Source organism: Osmerus mordax, chromosome 28 (assembly GCF_038355195.1).
Source record: "Osmerus mordax isolate fOsmMor3 chromosome 28, fOsmMor3.pri, whole genome shotgun sequence".
In the NCBI taxonomy this organism is placed as follows: Eukaryota; Metazoa; Chordata; class Actinopteri; order Osmeriformes; family Osmeridae; genus Osmerus; species Osmerus mordax.
This window is the reverse complement of record NC_090077.1, coordinates 7,129,514-7,149,294: the sequence shown is the minus strand read 5'-3', so window position 1 is coordinate 7,149,294 and position 19,781 is coordinate 7,129,514.

Below are 19,781 nucleotides of genomic sequence, written 5' to 3'. Positions count from 1 at the left end.
TGGTCAAGGTATGAGGACAGCAGAGAGTATATTTCCCGAGCCTTTGATATGGAAAAACTGACGGACAACACCTTAAAAGTGGTTATTGTCCGGATGTTTAACGAGACGGTTAACCCGGAAGATGTTTCTTTGTGGTTGAGCAGGTACTGCAAAGTAACCGGGCCACCGGCTAGAGTGATGGATCAGGATGGCATCTGGAATGCCATCCTGATCCTGGATGGGGCCCCACCTCAGGATCCAAGAGCGGACCCAAAAGGACCTGAGGACGCCAGTGCTTTTTAAGTCTTCCCCGTGTTTATGGCTTTTAAAGATTTTTTTAAGGAGGCTTGAATTTGTTGCTTTTACCGTTTTGACCCACAGTTGCTCTGTTTCCTCTCTCGTGCAGGGATGCGGGGAGGCCGCTCGGACCCTTCCTGCTCTGCTGGGCGGGTGCCGGACCCTCCCCTGGACGGAGGCCCATGAGATCCTCCCGGCCAGAGCCGTCAAGCACTCCCGGGGCACGTCGACTACATCTAGGCGCCCACGGTCGACTCAGGGCGGAGAGGAGATTGTGAGGTGGCCCGCCCTGGGAGTGCAGCGCCGTCCGGGACCTGTGTTTCCAAGCGGGGCCCCTAGAATCCCGTGCCTGCTGGCGGGGGAGGTCCAGGTGGGCCGGAGCCCCTCCGCCAGCTCTGGTCCACCCCACCGCAATGCAAAAGACTCTTTGGACCTCCGGAAACCGGTCGGCAGGGAAGCGCGTGGAGAAGGCCACCCCGGCAGCAGCGGTACTGGTTGCAGGGACCCGAGGGTGGCACTTCCCACGCGCCATTCGGAGGGGGCCCCCACATGCGCGAAGTGGTCCGGACGGCAGCGGCCTGGCTGCGCTGGAACAGCTGCCACGGTTGAGGATCTCCGCTGGGCCCTTGAGGGGGGGGGTTGCGGGCCCGCTTGGCGGAGCGGACTGCCCGGGCGGGCTCGCCTCGTTCCTGTACGGGAGAGGAGCAGAGCTTTTAAAGAGCACACAGACAAACACGCGCAGTGTTTTTAAAGACACTTTTGAAAATGTTTCTCCTTTTAAAAATGTCTTAATTTGCCCCCCAAAAAATGTACAATGTTTTTCTTTTATGGCCTTTTAAACACTGTGGTATGCACACAAGATTCATTTTTAGGCACTTTTAAAACCCGTAATTGATGCAGCGCTTTTAATGAAGATACACCAGTGTTTTTAATTTCCTACAATTGTTTTGCCAGTTTTGTACATTTTAAAAAGTAATTTTTTTTCAGCAAAGAAAATAGGAGAATCTTTTAGTGTCTTGTTTAACTGAATTTGTCAACGGTTATGTAATAATAAAAAGTTTCAAAAGAAAAAATCTGGCTAAAAGCACAATTCCCACATCTCCTAAAGGCTTCCCTCCTCAACCTTTTTCGTGTAGACCTAACTGTAAAATGGTGAACTTATGAACATGACGCGACCAAAACATGGCTGCCGCCTAAGCCTATGCGGTCTCCCTGGCGCATAGGCTTATTACAAAGACTTTCACGCCCCAAATCAAAATTCTGAGCTGACAGGTCTGTAGGGAATTGCTTTTTCTTCTAATGGCTGCCCTCCTCGACCTTTTTGATGAACAATTCGCCGAGATGCAAAATGATTCACTAATTAAAAACGCAGAGGAAAAAAGCTAGAGCTAGCTACTTTTCGAGTTCGGGTTTCCGTCACTTCAGACTCACGTTCTAAAGGTCTAAAAGTGCTAAAACCTTCACCATAATTCAAGAGTAGTGTACTTTCACAAACCCAATCATTGATTCTATCTTAAAATGTGTAAAAATAGGACTTACCAAACGTGGCTGCCTCCAAAACTATCAGGCGATTCCAGTTGAAAACAACAATGGCCGACGAAAAATAATTTATATTCGTAACGGCGAGCTGCGATTGGAAGCGAAATGAAACAGGAGCTAAAAACAGAGGGTGGGGGCTTGGTCAGCACACAATTTCCAGAAAGGATGTGTGTGCGTCTCGCCAAGCTCGCGCGTGTGTCAAGTAGGGTGACCACCTGTCCCGCTTTGCGCTGTATGGCACAGCATTTTCAATATGGGACGTGCGGGACAAGGGGTGAAAATGCCGTGCGACACAATGCAAAGCGCGACAGGTGGTCACCCTAGTGTCAAGGGGCAGGATGAGTCTGAGAATTTGGAGCACGCACGCTGTGGATAAATTCAATTGAATTCAATCATATATTGACATATCACGGTGAAATTGCGTATGGTACTTCAGAATGATGTCATCTTGAAGGCACAAAGGTTTGAAAAACCATCAGTCAAAATTATATTTGATTTATTAACACAAAGATATTGTGGCAATGTGGACATTTACATAAATACACTTCTTTCAGCCATTTTGTATTGCATTCCTTATTCAATTTCACCCTATAGAAAGACATGTATTCTACAAATCTGTAACAATTTTCAAGTCAATTGGATCTATGGTTCATGAGGAGAAGGGTTTTGAAGGTTGTACCAAATTTGGACAGTACAGCAAAATCTAGCATGGCGGACCTTATGGGTTCTTGAGGCTTTTTTGTTTCCCATGAGAAATAAGGCATGTATACCAATTTTCAGGCATTTTGGAATAATGGGGCGCTGGGGAAATCACGTAGACTTTGGGCGTGGCTTATAGCGCCACCTATGGGCGTACATGGGCCATTAGCGGTCTGGGAGTAGTGAGTGACCTGGTGTATCATTGGGCCAAATTTGAAAAAATCGGGTCAAGGACTTTTTCAGCTATTGAGCCATTTAGCGGAGAAGAGGAAAAATGATAAGAATACTAACAAAAACAATAGGTCCCTAATAATATAAATACTAACAAAAACAAATAGGCTTCACCTACCGGAGGAACCCTAATAATAGGATAACTAACAAAAACAATAGGTTTCCTCCTACCGGAGGAACCCTAACTAGCCTTATGTGTTTGTGTTTTTTACCGTCCTCTTGTCGAGTGGCTGGAAACCCAAAATGCTGCCAGACGTCGGACGGGGCATCTTCTATTTCAGTTTCGGCCAAACTAATTTTGTCTAATTTAAAACGGTACCACAACGACAAAGTCTTGCAATGGGTGCAACTACAACCAGTAAGTAACCCAAACAAACCCAAACTTGAAAGCCGTTTATGTTGAGTTTAACTTACTTGAACAGAACTAACTTATGAAAGATTCATATATCTATGTGTCTATTCCAATATGTAATGATAGTATTCAATGACACAAATCTGTGTTCTAGAAAGAGTGGTCTGGAGTCGCAGAGGTCCCATAATATCAGCTTTAATGCAGCAGTTGGAAATCAACAAGTACAGAGCTCTGGGGTTGTCTACGTTTCCCTACCCGCAACAGAGTTTGGGCTGGTTCACGAAGTCCAACTGGCTATCTGTCCTTCCCCAGCATATATTTATATAGTGCAATTGAAACACAAGTATTAAAAAAGGGTTCAGCTTGTTCTCTCTTGCGTCAGGGAGTTGTTCTTGCCTATGCGCGTCCCACCTGTTCGGGTGCCATCTCCACCCAGTTTCAAGGTTGTTTCTGAAAATGAAGAGATAGACACAAAGAACAGCTTGCTTCCCACACTCAGTGTGAGACCCAATGTTTAAGCCTGAGCACACTTCTAAGTTCATAACTTTAATAAGCACAATATATTCTTTACTTACTGAAAAGGGCTGCGTTTCCCGAAAGCATCGTAAGCCTAAATTGATCGTAGAGTCCATCATACGATGGATCTTAGTTGTACGGGCCATTTCCCGAAACCATCGTAGCTAAAGAGGCACTTGAAAATCCTGGTAGATTAACGAGAGCTCCAGAGCAGTCGTAGATCGCTAAATGCATTGTAACACCGAGACTCAGTGAAGACACACGTAGGCAGACCATGAAAACTACATTAGACTAATGCTGAAAGTTACTTCCGAAGGAAAATAAGATTATTTTGGTTCTCTTTTTCCACCAGTTGCGTTAGAACTGGGATATTTGTTAGTGAACCATACAAGTTTAAGTGCCAAAACAATATCAGAATCCGGTTTATTCTCTAGAAAATGTAGGTTACACAAAATAATTTGATTTGGTGGGTTTGGCGCATGCAATAAACAAAGGTAGATTTACCAAACAAATGTCAGTCTTATTTAAAATACTATGACATTGAAATATGGCTGTTGTAATGTGCAATAGTAACTAGAAATGCATTAAAGTAACGCTTTTACGAGTGCAATAACACAACAACAATTGAACATTGAAGATGTTTATTAGAATTATAGGGCTGGTAGCACGCCAAGCCCGGTGGATGAAGAGGCTGGTGGCAAAGCCGAGCCTGATGTTGGGGAGGCTGGTAGCGAGGCCGAGCCTAGCGTCCTGTGAAGTGTCATTCTCTAGAATATGATCAAGACTGAAAGAAGTGGGTAAGGATGGGATAGTAGTTACCGGGCTGGATCTCGGGTGTGGTGAGTCCTTGAGGGTCACGACTGAGCAGAAGCACGAGCGGATCCCCCTGGCGTGCCTGAGAGAAGCAGAGGGTGGGAGGGCAACAAAACATGTGAGCAGACAGGAGGAATAGAGTGTATATGCGGAAACAATAGCCTACCTGGGAAGAGGGAGGTGCAGTCCAATTCTCCCGTACTTCATTTGCATAAGTACAAAGCTGAAAAGTCATAGCAGGCATGGCCTGAAACTGTTGAATTTTTTGATAGCTGAACGGTTTTAATAGCTGAAGATTTGAAGACGCTGAAACGTGCCACGGAAGAAATAGAATAAGACTAGAAAGTGCATTTCCTGCAGAAAACTGTGTTGGAATGCTGAATGTTTTTTTTTTAATTGCTGAAAATACAGAAATGAGAAAATACCCGGAAGCTGAAATGAATTTCAAAAATGTGTCACACAAGAGGCAGTGTGGAAACTGAACTGCATCATCTAACAATGCTAAGAGCTGAAATACAATGCGGGAGAAGCTGAAAGCTGAACTGTTAAACTGTAGAAGTAGTAGAAGTAGAATATTCGTTTTAGTAGCTGAAATAATAGTGCTCTTAGTTTTTTAATGAGACGAGTTGACTGAATAGCTCTGTCTTGTGACTCCACTAATCAGCTAATACCAATCACCTGTGTAAGAGACTGAGTGGCGTGTCTGTGTGGTTGCCACGGTTGATAGTGCAGCTATGATTGCTAACGCTGCGTTCACGCTGCAGCGGAGCGGGCGGCGCGGGGCGTCGGCTTCCAATTCATTTCCAATGAAACCAGGCGTTGACGCTGGCGTAGGGCATTGTGGGAAGGCGAGCGGAGCGTTCCAAGTTGGATTTTCTCAACTTTATGTAAATCGGATTGGTTTCTTGTTTCTTGTAACGTAGCAACTGTCTTCATGGTAAACATTTCTAGGTTTGACAATTCCAAGATGGAGGAGAAACTTTTCGTATGTGTCTGCACACCCAGTTCTGTTCAGAAAAAAGTTACTAATGTGACAAGCCTGAATTTAAAGATTACATTAAACTAATAATGCATGGTGCATGGTTGCCGATGTTGTCATTGTTCCTAGTGTGTTTTTATAGCCTACTTTTAATTTTAGTCTCGTCACATTACGTGACTGTTCTGTGCCACTGCTAGCTCGCTAGCCCAGCCTACAAACGACTGGTTGAGTGACCGGTGGCGTAACATGTATTCTACTGTAATCTTGCACTAGTAAAATCTTGCACTTACATAAAGGTTGTGTAAAAGTGGTATTTTGATCGATATTGTGAGTACATGAACCCAAATCTGCACGCTTGGCCATGACGGACATCCGTCCGTCAAACTCCTGAAGTTTGCGGACGACACCACCCTTATTGGGCTCATCTCTGGTGGAGACGAGTCTGATTATAGGTGGGAAGCGGCCAACCTGGTGACCTGGTGCAGCCAGAACAACTTAGAGCTCAATGCTCTTAAGACAGTGGAGATGGTTGTGGACTTCAGGAGGAACACAGCCCCACTCACCCCCATCACCCTGTGTGACTCCCCAGTCAACACTGTGGAGTCCTTCCGCTTCCTGGGCACTATCCTCTCCCAGGACCTCAAGTGGGAACTGAACATCAGCTCCCTCATCAAGAAAGCACAACAGAGGATGTACTTCCTTCGGCAGCTGAAGAAGTTCAACCTGCCAAAGACAATGATGGTGCACTTCTACTCAGCCATCATTGAGTCCATCCTCACCTCCTCCATCACCGTCTGGTACGCTGCTGCCACTGCCAAGGACAAGAGCAGACTGCAGCGTATCATCCGTACTGCTGACAAGGTGATTGGCTGCAATCTGCCTACCCTCGAGGACCTGCACACCTCGAGGACCCTGAGGCGAGCGAGGAAGATTGTGGCCGACTCCTCCCACCCTGGACACTCCCTGTTTCAGTCACTCCCCTCCGGCAGAAGGCTGCGGTCTATCAGGACCAATACCTCACGCCACAAAAACAGTTTCTTCCCTTCCGCTGTTGGCCTCTTCAACAAGGCCAAGGGACCACACTGACTCAAATGACTTATTGCTTAAAACACACTGCTTTTGCACTGCACCACAACATGGTATCTTGTACATTTGTATTTTTTGTAATATTTGTATTTTTGTATTTTTATATTGTAATTTACGGCAACTTATATTTATCCCACTTAGTACTGCTAGTTTATGTACCCTTAGTATAGTTAGTCCACATATTTAAATTTTAGGTATATGTTTATTGTATGCACCTTCCTGCCAAAGCAAATTCCTTGTCTGTGCAAACTTTCATGGCGAATAAATCCCTTTCTGATTCTGATTCCGATTCTGACTACAACAGTGACCTTAGAGAACTACAACTCTGTATTAACTTGTCTAATACGCCACCGAGCGTGGTCTACTGTGGGAAGGCAAGCGATGCAGAGCGCTAAAAAACGCTGCAGTGTGAACGCAGCGTAACGGTGCGTGTCCACTGCAGCGACGCGAATCGCTTGCCATCGCCCGCCTTCCCACAGTTCACCACGCTCGGGGGCGTTTCAAACAGATTAATGTAAAATGTAGGTCTCTAAAGTCACTGTTGTAGTTGTCATGGCCAAGTGTGCAGACTTGGGTTTACATACTCGCAACATCGATCAAAATACAACTTGTATACAAAATACAAAACTGTTTAATAGACATAAACGTTGACGTGTAAAAAACGTTTTATTATATTACTCAAAGTCTGCTAATCTGTCTATACGATAGGGAGTTCCAGCCGGGCTAGCTAGCTACTGTAGTTAACACAGAACGAAGTTACGTAATGTGACTAGACTGAATTTGAAAGTACAAGCACCAACAACTTCGGCAACCTTGCGCCATGCATCGTTTTTTTATTAACATCTCTGTACGAATACAGAGATGTGTCGTACAACACCGGGTAAGCAGCTACACAAGCAATTATTTTCTCCTCCATTCTGAAACTGAGAGCTAGAAATGTTTACCATGGTTGCTACGTTACGAGAAACAGGAAAACAATCCGATTGGCCATCGCTATGGAAAATCGCTCCTCATTTGCATCAAGTTGAGAAAATCTCAACTCGAATCGCTTGAATCGCGTCGCGTCGCTACCCACAATGAACCACGCAAGCGATTCGCCTGGCTCCATTGAAAATGAATGGAAAACATCGCGTTGCTCGCATCGCGTCGCTGCAGTGGACAAGCACCGTAAGCGTTTCAGTCAGCACTCTAGGCTCTCACATACACACCCATGTAAATCTCAGAAACGGTTTGAAACATAATCAGTGATAAAAACTAAAAAGTTGAATAGATATTTAAAAAAAAACTAGTTTAGGGTTTTGTCAACATTTTTAAGTTTAAATGGTGGCTGTAGCTGAAGGATTGAGGAAGAAGAAGGATTTGGACTTTGAAGTTTAAGAGGATTGAGAGGATTTGAAAAAAAAAAACGGAATAAAACCATGTTAAAAACATTATGAATATTGATTTATATTCATTCAAACATAAGAGGTAGAAAGCTGAAAAGTTACAACAGTCATGGCCTGAAACTGCTGAATTTTTTGATAGCTGAACGGTTTTAATAGCTGAAGATTTGAAGGCGCTGAAAGGTGTCGCGGAAGAAATAGAATAATAATATTAATATGAAGAAGTTGAATAAAGATTCAAAGAACAATACTTGGAATGCTGAAGCAGCATTCCAACAATTAAAATATTAGCCTTTTGGTATACAACAGGCCGGTCTTGGGCCTGAAACTCGCGGGCTGAAAAGTGGTCCCACTCCGGCCCTGCATTACACTGTCGGTTGAAGTGAGTTTCTCATATTACTGATGCACTAAATATGTGTGGCATTTTAATCACTGAATGCATCACGGGCACTGTGCACGAGTGAATATAACAACAGGATTTATGAAGGATGCATGTCTTAAAGTTATGTATTGTGCTTATTAAAGTTATGTCTTATGAAACTTAGAAGTGTGCTCAGGCTTAAACATAGGGTCTCACATTGAGTGTGGGAAGCAGGCTGTTCTTTGTGTCTCTATCTTTCATTTTCAGAAACAACCTTGAATCTGGGTGGAGATGGCACCCGAGCAGGTGGGACGCGGAGGCAAGAACAACTCCCTGATGCACGAGAGAACAAGCTCAACCCTTTTTGATACTTGTGTTTTCTTTTGCATTGTATATGATATACTGGGGCAGGGAAAGATAGCCAGTTGGACTTCGTGAACCAGCCCAAACTGTTGCGGGTAGGGAAACGTAGACAACCCCAGAGCTCTGTACTTGTTGATTTCCAACTGCTGCATTAAAGCTGATATTATGGGACCTCTGCGACTCCAGACCACTCTTTCTAGAACACAGATTTGTGTCATTGAACACTATCATTACATATTGGAATAGACACATAGATATATGAATCCTTCAACTGGTGACCCCGACGCTGAAAAGAGGGAGTCCAGAGGGTTCCGGCCCGACCGACGGATCGGGGGAGAGACCCATACACCGGTGCGAGGAGACAGACATAATCGTCAGAGGCCTCAACATAAAAAAAGGTAAGCAGACACCTGTTAATTCAAAGTACTGCTATTCGGAACTGAGAACCAAATTTAGACGATTACTATGTTTCATCGTACCTAGTCAAACGAACAGTGGTGGGAAATCAACCGTTTTTAAGTTTTGTCTTCGTCAAGGGGAGGTTAGAGTCCTCTCCAAAAGGGTGGAAGTCCCTACACGTTTGTCTTCGTCAAGGGGAGGTTAGAGTCCTGTCTAATTTCTGGTTTTTCTATTTGTTTCAAATGTATTTTATTTTATTACAATTCTAAAAGCTTGGCTAAAGTTGTATGTATGTGGTGAAGGGGGCCTGTGAGTATGTCCAGGTCTGCCGTGGATACATGGATGTCGAATGTCCACTCTGTGGCGTGATGGTGGGTTTTCCCCTATAACATCATTAGGGTTTTCCCACTGTGTCAAGTGTGTCCTCACCACTTGGCCATAACGCTGCATAGTTTCATCGTTATTGTTGATTTGTATGCCAACATTGTGTAATCAGTAATGGGATATTTTTTAATTTGTGTTTGTTGTCACACCCTAAAAGGGTGTGAAAGGAGGGATTTATTTGAACTTTAAAAATATCCACTTTAAATCCTCGAATGGGTTCTTGATTTCAATATCTGTGTTTAATCATTGGTGTTCGACTGTTCGCATCTCATTTGACTCAGTTACTGCTTGATCATGGATCATGGGAGATAAGGTGATGCTGGGACTAACTCTTTTCTGCTTCAGGACGAGTCAGACCGGCGGGTCTGACTACCTAACCCCTGTTCTAAGGCCCCATTCCCCTGGAGACCCTGTCCCCCCCCCCCCCTTCTCACTGGATGATCTACCCCTTCCCCTTGGAGACCCTGCCCCATCTGCCCCTATGCCCCATCAGACCTAGGAGTGGTCTGCCCCCCCCCCCCCCCCCTTCCCCTTGAAGACCCTGCCCCACCTGCCCCAATACATCATCCGATGTTCGGAGAAGCCTGTTGTACATTTATGGACAGGTCATCGAGAGAACCTTGCACGCCCTAAGGGTGCTGGGGAAAGGGTGCTGGGGAAAGGAAGTACGTGGTACCACTGGAGCATGTGTTGTGCTGCTCCAGAATCCAGTCGTACATTGCAGGAGTTGGTGGAGAAGGGCCAGGAGGGCCAGTGAACCTTTTGCTATTGCTACGAATGTGAGAGTCCGGAAAAGAGGGTTACGACTAGGTCAAGAGTGATACTGCTTGACCACACTAGAATTGTACTGGACTAAGAAGGTTTCCGCTATTTTACTTAAGAGTGTGCTATATCAATATCAACATGATTGTTGCTGTATCCCGTGTATCAGGTCCCTGTGAAACCGAATCATTGTCTCGGCTGTGGAGAACCCAAAGATGGGGTTCCAAATGCCGTTGCTGGGGCTGGCTGACCAGGACGAGGAGGCGGTGGTTGGTCCGGGCTATGTTGATTGATCTCTGGTGTTTTCAGAGATCAAAAGAGGGATTAAAGAATGTATAATACATTACAACACATATTCTAGAACTGTTATCACCAGCTGCATATCAGGCACGGCACTAACTATAATCCCAGTTATTAATATGTGTGGCATTTTAATCACTGAATGCATCACGGGCACTGTGCACGAGTGAATATAACAACAGGATTTATGAAGGATGCATGTCTTAAAGTTATGTATTGTGCTTATTAAAGTTATGTCTTATGAAACTTAGAAGTGTGCTCAGGCTTAAACATAGGGTCTCACACTGAGTGTGGGAAGCAGGCTGTTCTTTGTGTCTCTATCTTTCATTTTCAGAAACAACCTTGAATCTGGGTGGAGATGGCACCCGAGCAGGTGGGACGCGGAGGCAAGAACAACTCCCTGATCCACGAGAGAACAAGCTCAACCCTTTTTGATACTTGTGTTTTCTTTTGCATTGTATATGATATACTGGGGCAGGGAAAGATAGCCAGTTGGACTTCGTGAACCAGCCCAAACTGTTGCGGGTAGGGAAACGTAGACAACCCCAGAGCTCTGTACTTGTTTATTTCCAACTGCTGCATTAAAGCTGATATTATGGGACCTCTGCGACTCCAGACCACTCTTTCTATAACACAGATTTACCTTAGATATATGAATCCTTCAACTTCCACTTATACACTTTTGTTACCTCAATTTCCTTGCGTGCACATTAAGGAAATCGTATTTGATTTTGAAACGATCGTTTAAAATGTTATGCACTAAAACAAAACAAAGTAGGAGCAACTTTGTTTTTAGAGTGAGATTACTCCATTGCCAAAAGTTTATTTTTAAGGCTCAACACCCTGGGCCTCAGCTTCCCATCCTCCAAGCCCATCAGGACTTTCTGGGTGAAGTCAAAGGTATTCGTCAATTATTTGGGGTACCTCAGATGCATGGCATACATCAGTGCAAAAAGCATGACATGGAATGTAATTGATGTTTGGTTCATCAGACTGTGTCACCCAAAGACAAGAACAGAACAGTTATACATTACCCTAGATTGCTTAGCTATCTCCAATAGCAGTATTGTCACGCTGAGAGGTGGGGTAGGACCCAAATGCATGAGAGATGCGAGGCATGGTAGAACAACGGGTTTATTACTCAAAAAACAGGAAACAGCTAGGGTACTCACAGGGACATGGGTAGTAGTAATGACAAGACAAAGACAGGACACAAAACAGAAACCTAAATACCCAGAATCAAACGACACACAGGTGGACACAATGACGCTAACGAGAACGAGACACAGGTGAAGACAATGACAGGGAAACACTAGGACAGGGCAAAACCAAAAACGGGGGCACGGCTGTGGCCGTGACAAGTATAGCATCAAGTTCAGCAGTTTAGCATAATGCAAGAAATAGTGGTCTAATATATATATTTTTTATAGACATGAATTTACTGAGTTTTAACACTTTACAAAATTCTATTTTAATGCATTTAACAAAGCATCTAAGCCAAGGAATCCACTCCCCCCACCTGTAATGTTTAAGGTTTACAACATTAGCATGATGTTACAGTGACAGTGACATATTGTGTTACAACTGCCATCATAGGTTGCATATAGAACGTTGGCACTAAGCCCGCGGAGGTTAGAGTTACCAATAGTCAACGGCTGTATGCATGAGATCTGCTAAGCGTATAATCACAGTAAAGGCGTCTGGTGGCTGAGCGGTGAGGGAAGCGGGCTAGTAATCTGAAGGTTGTGTCCTTGGGCAAGGCACTTCACCCTACTTGCCTTGGGGAGAATGTCCCTGTACTTACTGTAAATCGCTCTGGATTAGAGCGTCTGCTAAAATGACTAAATGTAAATGTAAAGTACAGTAATGATTCAACCAACGTCTGTTCATTTCAAACACAAAACGAGAACATCACACCACCCTCAAGGAAAATTAAATAGGTAAAGAAAAGACAGAACTAAAAACAAAACAGAACGAAGCAAAAAAAAAAAAAAAAATGGGTAACAACATTACATAATCATACACAACTTAAAATCACATGGTTAAGGTATCGACAATTAGGGACATATCACCTTCAAGTTTCCAGAGTTTCCTCAACTACACAGTTCTCGAAGAATGCGAGAAAGGGATTCCAGATCTCTTTGAATTTGGCTGATTTATTTTTCAATGTGTATGTTAACTTTTCAAGGACAAGACATGCTGATAGTTCATTCAGCCAGTGACATCTGGCTCTTGACATCGTTCCAACAAAGAGAAATCAAGCTTCTGGCCTGTACTAAACATGTCAGCCAATTTCCTATCTTTGCTGTTTAACATACAATCCTTTGGATACAAATTAAGAATACAAAGTATAGGACAGTTGGGTGCTGGATTCAAGGTCATCTGAGAAATGCATTTTATAACTTCATTCCAGAACGTTCGTATCTCAGGACAGTCCCACAGACAATGAAATAAGGTGCCCTTCTCAACATTGCATTTAACACAGCTGTCAGGAATATTTGGAATCATCTTTTTAAGTCTATCTGGAGTAATATAAGTTCTCATAATCCAATTATATAGAATCAGTTTGAGATGGGTATTTATTGTTAGGAATTCCTCCTCTGAGATATCTTTTTGCAAGTCATTTACCCATTGAGTTTTCCTATTGTTATGGCAGGTTTTGACATAGTTACAATATCTATGTTTCTTTAAGCGGTAAAAAGTAAGTTCCTTTGTTATAGACAGACGAATGTAAGAAACTGAGGCTCTGTGGTGTGGTTTACTCTGTAGAATGGACACTCAGATTGTCTTAAGGTATTTATGGTGTTGTTTTATGATACCTAACTAAGACCTAACTAAGAGCCAGAAGGTCTTAGTTAGGTCTGGGGGTTGGGGGAGATTGTTATCTCAGTTAAGCGAGCTGACCTAACCTTTTGGCCAAGGAGATTGTGTTCTGTGTCCTGTTTGTGTATCATTAACCATCTCCTTCTTTAGAGAGGGAGCTGGGGCATCAAAGAACTGTGGGACACTTGATGTGGAGTCAAACTGTCACTGAGTAGTGCTGGCCAATCACAGAGACCGCCATATTGATGGATTGACCATCAGAAGAACCATTTGTTCTAAGTTTATATAAGGCAGGGTTTTAGGGTTGTTCTTCACCACTCTCTCGGACGACCTGTAGGTTACATCTGCATGTCTTTCGCTATGGACGGCCCAGAGTACTCTGTTAATTCTTAAATTGTACAAACTAAATAAATAATATTGAAACCGCCATCTTGACTATTCAGATCTACACAGTGCCACTTGAATTTCCACCATGTCACTATGCTCAGTAGAGTCTTAATGATTCTTCACCAGTATGTTATAGAGTAAGGATATCTGACCCTTGCCAGTACAATTATTCACTGCCAGGTTTTCTAATACGGAAAGAGGGGGTTGTGTATAGGAGTGCGTCTGTGCATAAACAAAACTCCTGAACTGTAAATATTTAAAGAAGTGCGTTTGGGGTATATCATATTAATTTCTAAGGTCCTCAAATGAAGCTAGTTTGCTGTGAAGGAGTGTGCCCGAGCAGTTGTTTAGGTCAAAGTTTAAGAATCAACGAAGGCACAACAGTATTTCCATGGACGAAATAGTCTTTAATTGTTATCTCAATTACTCCTGGAGGACTTGCTCACACCAACCACTCTCACAACTGAGCTGTGCGGCACATCTTTATCCACCTGGACGATACCATATGACATGCGTCACAATCGATTTATGTGACAGTCGCCTTGCGTTCTGTCACAGGTCCTTTGTTGTCCACACCTTAAAACCTTGATCCTTTTTGCCAGGAGAGAAGCTATCATTCCCTCATATTGGTGAGAATCCTGAAAACAGAGCAGCTTCACCAAGAAATGAGTTTCTCACAAAGGGGTTATCAGTGAGCCGCTTCAGTTTTTTGACAGATGCAGAGTATAAATAAGTGTCAAGTCGCAGGCCTTTAGTGCTTATACTTTACATTTGTTCCCATGGTAAGTAAGGTTCAGGCGAGAGCCAGTACATTGCACCTCTAATTTGAGTAGCCCAGAAATACCTTTGTAAGTTGGGTAATTGTAGCCCTCCCCTCTCATACAGCAGGTAAAGAAGTGATAGTCTCAACCTTGACCTTCTGTTATTCCAAATAAACTTTGTAAATAGTTGCTTCATTTTTTAGAAGAACTGTGATGGTGGGGGTAAAGGGATAGATTGAAATAGACATAAAAACTTACTATAAACTGGTAGTATATTCATCTTGATTAGTACATTTATGCGTCCTATAAGGGAGATTGACATTGACGACCAATTATTCATGGATTCGGTTGCTGAGGAAATTATAAGATCATAGTTACAGGACACTAAATCTTTGATGTTTGGGGTAATGGTGATACCAAGCTATTTAAATCCATTTACTGCATTATTGAAAGGGTGGTTCATCACCGGGGTTATTCGCTCCTGCTTATTCAGAAACATGATAGAAGATTTTGTTTCATTTACTTTAAAGCCTGAACATTTTCCGAACGTGTCAATTAAGTTAGTCAAATTAAGAATTGAGTTATTTAAATCTGTTAGAAGTAAAAGGGTGTCATCAGCATACATTACAATGCGATTTTCAGTGTCCGATACTTTTATCCCTGAAATTGAGGGGTGTGATCTCACCACTATTGCAAACGGCTCCATTGCTAAAACAAATAACATTGGCGAGAGAGGCCACCCCTGACTGGTACCTCTTGTGAGTTTGAAGGGAGGTGATATAAAATAGTTGGTGAAGAACTCTGCCATTGGATTAGTTTAAAGTGTCTCAATCCATTTTCGGAAGTAGTTACCAAAGCCAAAGTGAGATAACACATCAAATAAATAGCTCCACTCCACCCTGTCGAATGCTTTTTCAGCATCTAAAGATAAAATTGCAGTGTCGGGGGTTTCCTGTATCAAATTATTCAACACCCTTCTGACGTTATGAAAGGCTTGACGTTTTTTCACCAAGGCTTGACGTTTTTTCACCAAGCCATTCTGATCCGGATTGATAAATTGGGAGCACCGGTTCCAGTCTTCTAGCCATTACTTTAGCGATAACGTTAGCATCAGTTTTAAGCAGTGAAATAGGCCTATATAATGTGCAGGGACTTATTGGGTTTCAAAATAAGTGATATCAGCGCATTCCTCAGGGAATCTGGCAGACGACCCTGTTGAAAGGCCTCCTGGATGCTACCTTATAGATATCAACTGGAAGGCCATGTGGGCCTGCGGCTTTACCGCCCCTCATATTGGTAATGGTGTCAGCAATTTCTGAGGCATCTAGTTCCCTATCCATATGTCCTTTAAAATCGACTGGTATGGAAGGAATACAAAGGCTGCCCAGGAATTCAGATTGTATTTCCGAATTTTCTGAGGATTCAGATGTATATAATATTTTATAGTAGATGGAAAAAATATCATTAATTTCCTGAGGGTCTGTGGATATTGCTCCACTCTGAGTTTGAATTGCAGTAATTGCCCTGTCTGCCTCCAGACATCCATCCATTTTTTTATTCGCCAGGCCAACAATCTCCCCGGTTTTTCACCTTGATCATAATAACTGTTTGAGCCGGATTAAACTATTTTCTGCTTTTGATGTGGACAATTCCTCATATTGGGCTTTAAGTAATGTTATTTCTTGTTTAGTTCTTGTCAAGACATCTAAAAAGGCTTCCCTTTCCAATTGTCTAATTTTGTGGTCAAGCTCATTCATTTTCAACTTAAGTTTGTTTTTGAACTGGTATAAGAAATGATCATGCCTCTGATGTATGCCTTAAAGGACTCCCATCTGACGATAGCAGAGGTCTCATCCGTATTTGTACTAAAGAACGTCTCAACTTGTGCCTCTAAAAACTGCAGGAAATTCTAATCGGAAAGCCATCTGGGAGTGCCTTTAATCACCCCCTGGGTTCTATATACAAGTGAAGTAGGCGAGTGGTCTGACAGTAGTATGCTGTTATAGTTACATTCTATCACAGAGGGGAACATAGAGCTGGAAATTAGGAAATAATCTACAAACCCGATTCCCAAAAAGTTGGGACACTGTACAAATTGTGAATAAAAAAGGAATGCAATAATTTACAAATCTCATAAACTTTATTCACAATAGAATATAGATAACATATCAAATGTTGAAAGTGAGACATTTTGAAATGTCTCACTATCACTATTTGAAATATTGGCTCATTTTGGATTTCATGAGAGCTACACATTCCAAAAAAGTTGGGACAGGTAGCAATAAGAGGCTGGAAAAGTTAAATGTACATATAAGGAACAGCTGGAGGACCAACTTGCAACTTATTAGGTCAATTGGGCAACATTATTGGGTATAAAAAGAGCCTCTCAGAGTGGCAGTGTCTCTCAGAAGTCAAGATGGGCAGAGGATCACCAATTACCCCAATGCTGCGGCAAAAAATAGTAGAGCAATATCAGAAAAGAGTTTCTCAGAAAAAAATTGCAAAGAGTTTGAAGTTATCATCATCTACAGTGCCTAATATCATCCAAAGATTCAGAGAATCTGGAACAGTCTCTGTGCGTAAGGGTCAAGGCCGGAAAACCATACTGGATGTCCGTGATCTTCGGGCCCTTAGACGGCACTGCATCACATACAGGAATGCTACTGTAATGGAAATCACAACATGGGCTCAGGAATACTTCCAGAAAACATTGTCGGTGAACACAATCCACCGTGCCATTCGCCGTTGCCGGCTAAAACTCTAGGTAAAAAAAGAAGCCATATCTAAACGTGATCCAGAAGCGCAGGCGTTTTTTCTGGGCCAAGGCTCATTTAAAATGGACTGTGGCAAAGTGGAAAACTGTTCTGTGGTCAGACGAATCAAAATGTGAAGTTCTTTTTGGAAAACTGGGACACCATGTTATCCGGACTAAAGAGGACAAGGACAACCCAAGTTGTTATCAGCGCTCAGTTCAGAAGCCTGCATCTCTAATGGTATGGGGTTGCATGAGTGCGTGTGGCATGGGCAGCTTACACATCTGGAAAGGCACCATCAATGCTGAAAGGTATATTCAAGTTCTAGAACAACATATGCTCCCATCCAGACGTCGTCTCTTTCAGGGAAGACCTTGCATTTTCCAACAGGACAATGCCAGACCACATACTGCATCAATTACATCATGGCTGCGTAGAAGAAGGATCCGGGTACTGAAATGGCCAGCCTGCAGTCCAGATCTTTCACCCATAGAAAACATTTGGGGCATCATAAAGAGGAAGATGCGACAAAGAAGACCTAAGACAGTTGAGCAACTAGAAGCCTGTATTAGACAAGAATGGGACAACATTCCTATTCCTAAACTTGTCTCCTCAGTCCCCAGACGTTTGCAGACTGTTATAAAAAGAAGAGGGGATGCCACACAGTGGTAAACATGGCCTTGTCCCAACTTTTTTGAGATGTGTTGATGCCATGAAATTAGTGCTGTCAAACGATAAAAATATTTAATCACATTAATGTCATAGTTAACTCACGATTACTCACAATTAATCGCCACTTTTATCTATTCTAAATGTCCCTTGATTTCTTTTTGTCCCATTATTTTTTCTAATTTTAATGCTCTTATCAACATGGAAAAGTGGATTGGATTGCTTAGTTAGTGCAAATGTTTTTTTTAAATTGAAAACAACATTGCATAGCTTTGACGAGTGGGCGGAGAATTCGCATCAGCTGTGTGCTTGGCCATCAAGTGGTATTTCAGACTGGATGTGCTGCGATGATAGCTCAGTTCACAACGACAAAACACACAGATCAATTTGGTTTTGTCAATGGAACCGTTTGGCAACTTTTTAAAAGTAACCTTTCCATTCAGAATCTTATTGGCATCCATTTCGGCGTCTCTCGCTCGCTAACCACTAAAAACGTAACGTTAGCCTACTACCAGAGCCTGTTTAAGGAGAGCCTTGCCACTCCCTATTACAGTGTTTCTCTATTGGTTACACACATTTTCTGAATGCATACCTCATACTCTCAGAACTCTACACACAAATCAAAAAAACACACACAAAATGGGCAAAACCCCTCACTTCTCCTGCAAAATTAAACTTAACATTCAAAACAATGTTATTTAATCTCAAAATGCTATTTTGTTTTCAAATGACAAACACAAACCATCATATGAATAGACATTTATAAGAACCATTTGAACACTGATGTGCTCAATGTAAAACACTATGATGAATGGAAAACACTTCCTCTTCATTCATCATAGTGAGTTAGGCCTTTTTTTGTTCAGTGTTACACTTACTACAGACAGTACATACATAAGTGTGTTGTAAAATATTTGAAAGTATTGTTTTTATACTCAGAACACAGAAATACACGGTAACACACATATTTTACGTATTTTTCCCAGAAAAACAATGTACACAGTGTACATCCCAACCAACACAAAGTTGCACATACAGTGGTCTACATACAAAACAACAGAATCATTTACTGTATAGTGTATACAGTTACATTATTATTATTTTTCTTTGTATTTGCCGTAATGTTATGGCGTTATTTTCTAGGATCATGTTCATGATTTCAGTTTCCTGTTCAGGAGACAGAAGACGTTCCCGACCACCTTGTGTTGATAATCTTTCAGTTCTGCCAAACAAATAGTAAAATACTGTAAATACTGTGTAGGAATACAAAGTTGGAATACATTTTCCAAATACTTGAAACATACTTTATTTTTACAGTCATACAGAACAGTCCACAGGCAATACTGTACTACTGTACTCATTGAGTACTGTATTGATATGCAGTAGGCCTACTGCAATTTTGTAGTGAGAGTAGATTTCTTACCTATTTTCATTTAGGAAAGTCCGGATGATGGATGCTACAGTGTACCTGCTCAAATTTGGCTGTACTCTTTGCCCAGCCTCCCTCATTGTTAGACCATGGTTGACCACATGGTCAACCAAAGCGGCTCGGATCTCATCAGAGATTATGGTCCTTGGCCTTCCTCATCCTCGTCTTCCCCGTCCTCCTCCTCTTACTCTCACTCCTCTGCCTCTGTTTCCAATGTTAGCATCCATTGCTCAAAAACAGAAGAGGCCACCTGTTGCCCTTTTATGCTAAAGCTCTGATTGCTAATTGTAAAACGGTGTGACAGGTGTTTGTCCATGCGATGAGTCAGTGTGCGTATTTGAATGGCAGTGTGTTCCTTGTGAAAACAAAAGATTTTCTTCATGAAAATTGTGCCAAATGCAGAGAATTGTGTGTAGTGTTTTGAAAAAAGTGTGTTTTAGAACTGCAATTTGAGTGTAAAGCAGGAATTGTGCTTGTAGTTTAGCAGAATTGGTTCATGGGGTTGGTGCATGAGTTA